This window comes from Oryzias latipes, chromosome 6 (assembly GCF_002234675.1).
Source record: "Oryzias latipes chromosome 6, ASM223467v1".
In the NCBI taxonomy this organism is placed as follows: domain Eukaryota; kingdom Metazoa; phylum Chordata; class Actinopteri; order Beloniformes; family Adrianichthyidae; genus Oryzias; species Oryzias latipes.
The window spans coordinates 9,013,923-9,019,922 of NC_019864.2; the positions used below are offsets into that span (position 1 = coordinate 9,013,923).

The 6,000-nt window shown below is 48.9% G+C and overlaps 1 long non-coding RNA gene across 1 annotated transcript; it reads left to right on the forward strand.

The window, feature by feature from the left end:
- Window positions 1–940: 940 nt before the first annotated feature.
- Window positions 941–2,324, forward strand: LOC111947492. Its single transcript, XR_002873349.1, has 2 exons — window positions 941–2,070; window positions 2,152–2,324. It is a non-coding gene; the product is annotated as an uncharacterized LOC111947492 (long non-coding RNA).
- Window positions 2,325–6,000: the final 3,676 nt, after the last annotated feature.

Genomic DNA, 6,000 nt, shown 5'->3' on the forward strand with positions numbered 1-6,000 from the left:
CGTGGGCCGGGCGGATGGGTGCCTGAAGTGCGGAGCGGGTCTCCCTTGTGGGGTCCTGGCTCGTACCTGGGGTTGGGGCGGGGGGATGCACGGAACTCCTGGGTGGTGGTGGGGTGCTCGTCTGGGGCTGTGGGCGTCCTTCTCCGGTGGGGCCCTGCGTTGGGTTCTCCCGGCGCGGCGGCTGCTCTCCTGGTTGGGCTGGGCAGCGCTCTCTTTCCCTCCGTGCCTCCCTGCTCTCTGGCTCTGGGGGCCTTGCGGCGGTCATGCTGGCCCTGGCCTGGGTGGTGGGCTTGGTCGCCCGGGTGGCGGTTGTTCCCTGCCTGTTCCCGTGTGGCGTTGGGGGGATTCCGGCTGCCGCTGCTGCTGCGGTGGGGGTCTTGGGGTGGGGATGGCTGGGCAGTCTCCCTCCTTCTTTTCACGTTCCACCATCCATTCCTTCTTTTCACGTTCCACCATCCATTTTAGAAGAACATAAACACTCACCTGAGCACAGGTGGTAGCTCAACAGTTTGCATGACTGAATGACTGAAATATTTCGCACTAGTTGGTTTTAAGGCATAAGTATGCGTGTGAACACTATCTGTTTTGTGTACATGTCGACAGGTGGACATTTTTGCAGCTAGCAGGTGTGTTTATAACATTTGAGTGTGTGTGTGGACAGGCTCCGCCCTTTTTGTACTACATTTGAACCTTACCGTAATGATTAACAACCAGTAAACTTGTTGCTTTATGCTGCTTCATGGTCTTATCCCCCCTCCCCTCCTATTATCACCCTCCTACCCCCCCTCTCTCTAACGTCCCTCTCTCTTCTTCCCCTCTTTCCTTTTCCGTCCGGTCCAACACCAAAGGTTTTCAGACATGATTGAAATTAATAAAGTTTGGCTTCAACTACAAAAGGGGTTTGGTATGTCTGAAGATTAATAACCCCTCTTGTTAAAGTAAAATATGTCCAACACAAGAGGCCCTCAGCTCTCATCTGTCTGCCCAGCTGTTGGACAGGACAAGTTAAAAAAAAAAAAAATGATCAGATAACATGTACTGTGCTCAGAAATCAATGAGAGATATTGCAGCTCTATATTGTCATTTGATGTACAGATTGATTCATTTATATTGCATGTCTGACCATTTTATAATGAACTACCAAGAATAATGTGTTTGTTTGAAATATATGCAATCAGACAGATTCTAAAAGTGAGTTTGAACACTAACAAGAGTGTTTTGTGTGTTGTTGAGCATGGCATTGAATGGAATGAAACAGAAATAAAGATTTTCCACGGAAAATGCCACATCTGGTCCAGTCATGTCAATTCATTCTAAAGTGGCTTCTGTCTAAGATTACACAAAACTTTCAATGGAATATTGTTGTTAATGATGTTCACTAATATAACAGCAAGTTTGAAGAAGATTTACTGTATAAAATTAGAGATATTGTCATTATAGTCTCATTCAGGCCTCCTCATTTATAGTCAGAGTGTAACATGAAAACCACCCAAAATGCCACTTTATTAAAAGATTACACAAAAGTTTCACTGGAGTATTGTTGGTAAGGATCTTAACTAATATAACAGCAAGTTTGAAGATGATTTACTATATAAAATTAGAGATATTGCCATTATAGTCTCATTCAGGCTGTCTCATTCATAGTCAGCATATAACATGGCAATATCTCTACTTTTATACAGTAAATCTTCTTCAAACTTGCTGTGATATTAGTTAAGATCCTTACCAACAATAATTCAGTGAAACTTTTGTGTAATCTTTTAATAAAGTGGCATTTTGGGTGGTTTCCATGTTATATACTGACTGAATGAGACAGCCTGAATGAGACTATAATGAAAATATCTCTAATTTTATACAGTACATCTTCTTCAAACTTGCTGTTATATTAGTGAACATCATTAACAACAACATTCCATTGAAAGTTTTGTGTAATTGTCACGGTGCCCCCGGCTGGGCCCTCTTCATCAAGTCCACCTGCTGACAACGGCTGCTCCTCGTCAGCCTCATCAGGACCCAGGCTCTTAAGGAGAACCAGGACCTGTACTCGACGCTAGTTCGTTGTACTCCACGGTGCTTCACTGGCCACCTCATGTATTGTCTCGCCCTGGTTCTCGCTTCCTTGACTAACCCCTTGCTTTGTCTACTGCTCAGGATCCTACCTTCGTCTGGAAATCAAGGCCACACTCACCTCTCGCTGCTTCCTGTCTTGGCGTCCCTCTGGCATTCCTCTGGACCACGGTATTCGCCCTCAAGAACCTCCAACCATCTCCTTTGTATTCTCTCCTGCAAATTCTGTTTCCAGAATTAAATCTATTAATACTTACCATTCTGTCTGCCGAGTATCCTTCCGGGTTCCAGCATCTGGGTCTGCCACAGCCTGCTAGCCATGACAGAACGAACTAGCCAGAACCCCGACCCAGCTGACCCGGAAGCACTCCGCCTGGCCATATCCCAGCAAGGTATGTTGCTCTCCCGCCAAGCCTCTCACGCAAATGTCCGCTACCCAACAGGAGTTATTTTGTCGGTTGGATAACCTCACGCAAACCCTCGCCGGAGTTACTAGCCAAACCGCTAGCTCAGTCACCGCTGCATCCCTGGTTCCCGGTGACCTCACCACCGTCATGTCCGCCTCTCCGGATGAAAACATCCGGTCACAGCCCGAGCCGTTCCATGGCGACGTGGAGGCCTGCGGCGGATTCCTACTACAATGCCGCCTGATATTTCAACAGTCTCCCAGGTACTATCAGTCTGATCAACGGAAAATTTCTCTGGTTGTCAACTCACTCCGCAGCAAGGCTCTGCAGTGGGCTCAAGCTTTCTTGGCCGCTAACCCAGTCTCTCATCTCCCCTTTGAGCGATTCATCTGAGAATTTCGGCTTGTATTCGATCAGCCGCGAAAGCAGGAAGAAGCCACCCGGCGGTTACTCAGCCTCAAGCAGCGTAACCGTCCGGTAAGTGATCACATCATAGACTTTCGCATTTTAGCGGTCGAAGCTGGCTGGTCTGATATCGCGCTCAAGGGAGTTTTCTATCAATCACTGAACGAAAAGATCAAAGACCATCTGTGTACTCAACCGGAGGCCGATAACTTCAAAGAACTGGTTACCGCCGCTCTCCGTTCCGACATACGGATTCGTGAACGCCAAGCAGATCGGAGTTGTGTCACTCGGCAGCCACCCTCGGAATCTTTTTTTCACTCTCCTCTGTACCACCCACAATCATCTGTCGGCGCTGAAAACTCCAACCTGCCTACCGAAGAGCCAATGCAGATTGGTCATTCGAAGCTTTCACCCGAAGAAAGACTCAAGCGCCGTAATGAGGGGTTGTGTTTTTATTGTGGAGATGCCAGTCATATTGTTTCTTAGTGCAAGAACCGTTTAAACTCCGCTAAGTGACAGGTCGCGAGGGGATCCGTCTGAAAGTAAATCCAAGCCTTTCCTTTTCATGCCTGTCAAGTTCCCAAGTATTAACCATGTTCATGAATGTTATGCCCTCATAGATTCTGGAGCTGAACACAGTCTCATCGATTCTGGTCTAGTTCGCCAACTCGGGTTACCTGTCGAGTCTCTTGATGCCCCTGTAAAAGCTGCCGGGTTAGGGGGGAAGTTGCTGTCCAAAATTACTTCACGCACCGAACCCGTCCAGCTAATCACTTCCGGTAATCATCGCGAGTATCACCAGTTTTTCATTACCAACTCTTCGCAAACCCCCGTTATCTTGGGGTTTCCTGGCTACGCTTACATAATCCACAAATTGACTGGTCAAATTCTCGGATTACCAATTGGAGCACCTATTGTATGGCAAACTGTTTACATTCTGCTCTTCCCACTACCGCCTTGACTAAAATCCCCGAAAATGAGAACATCGATATGTCTAAGGTGCCGTCATGCTACCACGACCTCAAATCCGTATTTAGTAAGTCTAAGGCGTGTGCGTTACCCCCTCACAGACCCTACGATTGCGCCATAGACCTTCTCAGCGGTGCCTCCCTCCCTAAGGGGAAATTATACAATCTATCCGGTCCTGAAAAACTCTCTATGGAGAATTACATTCAGGAAGCCTTATCTCTTGGGCACATCCGACCTTCCTCCTCCCCTGCGGGGGCTGGGTTCTTCTTCGTAGAGAAGAAGGACGGGTCCCTCAGACCTTGCATTGATTACCGTGAGCTTAACCAAATAACTGTGAAGGATAAATACTCTCTACCTCTCCTTAATTCCGTCTTTGATTCCGTTCAGGGTGCTGACATCTTTTCCAAACTAGATCTCCGTAATGCCTACCATCTGGTTAGGGTCCGGGAGGGGGATGAATGGAAAACTGCCTTCAACACCTCTCTTGGACACTTCGAGTATTTAGTCATGCCATTTGGTCTCACCAACGCCCCCGCCATTTTTCAGCGTCTGGTAAATGACGTCCTTCGCGACTATCTCAACCGTTTTGTATTCATCTATTTAGATGACATTCTAGTCTACTCCAACAACCCCACGGAACATCGCCACCACGTCAGGCTGGTTCTCGAGCGGCTATTAGAAAACCAGTTGTTTGTGAAAGCCGAAAAATGTGAATTCCACGCTAATTCGGTTTCTTTCTTGGGGTATATTCTCGAGGCCGGTAAAATCAAACCAGACCCATCCAAGATCCAAGCAGTCTCCGAGTGGAGTGTCCCCGAAACTCGCAAGAAACTGCAGCAGTTCCTCGGGTTCTCAAATTTTTATCGGCGTTTCATACGCAATTACAGCCAAATCGCAGCCCCCCTCACTCGACTCACTTCTGTCAAGATCCCATATGTTTGGAACACTGCCGCAGACTCTGCTTTCAAGCGACTCAAAGAACTGTTCACCTCGGCACCCATTTTGATCCAACCTGACATCCACAAACAGTTCACAGTGGAGGTCGACGCCTCGGACTCCGGAGTGGGGGCCGTGCTGTCCCAGCGAGACTCCACCTCAGGCAAACTCAAGCCATGCGCCTTCTTCTCTAGGAAGCTTAATCCTGCAGAGCAGAATTATGACGTCGGAAACCGTGAGTTATTAGCCATCAAACTGGCTCTCGAGGAATGGAGACATTGGTTGGAGGGGGCTGAACAACCATTTATTGTATGGACTGACCATAAAAACTTGGCTTATCTACGTACAGCTAAAAGGCTAAACTCCAGACAAGCACGCTGGTGTCTGTTTTTTGACAGGTTTAAGTTCACCATCACTTACCGCCCGGGCAGTAAGAACGGCAAACCTGACGCCTTGTCCCGCCAATATTGCACCTCGGATGACAACACCACTCTTCCCATTATTCCGGACTCCTTCTTTGTGGGCAACCTCACTTGGGACGTAGAAAAACCAACTACTACAGGTCCAAGGTGAGAAACCTGACTCTGTTGCCTGTCCCCCCGGCACTCTGTGTGTTCCTGACAGACTCAGGTCCGATGTCATCACCTGGGGTCACTGCTCCAGGATCGCCTGCCATGGTGGTGTTCGTCGGACTCTCACACTCCTCAGACGCCGGTTCTACTGGCCCTCCATGGACGCAGATGTACGTCAATACATCGCCGCCTGTACCACCTGCGCCAGGGCTAAGTCCTCCAACTCGCCTCCTGCCGGCCATCTCCAGCCTCTGCCTACGCCTCATCGTCCCTGGTCCCACATCGCTATGGATTTTGTCACAGGCCTGCCTCCTTCTCATGGGTTTACGGTTATACTCACTGTTGTTGACCGATTCTCCAAAGCTGCTCAGTTCACCCCCTTACAGCAACTCCCTTCTGCCACTGACACTGCCAACATTCTCGTGAACCATGTCTTCCGTCATCACGGCATCCCCTCTGATATTGTGTCTGACCGCGGTCCACAATTCACCTTGCAGGTTTGGACGGCTTTCTGCTCCGCCCTCGGAGCCTCCACCAGTCTCACGTCTGGATACCACCCGCAATCCAATGGCCAGGCAGAGAGGGCTAATCAGGAGTTGGAGGCTGCCCTCCGCTGTTTGGCGGCGCAAAACCCTGAGGACTGG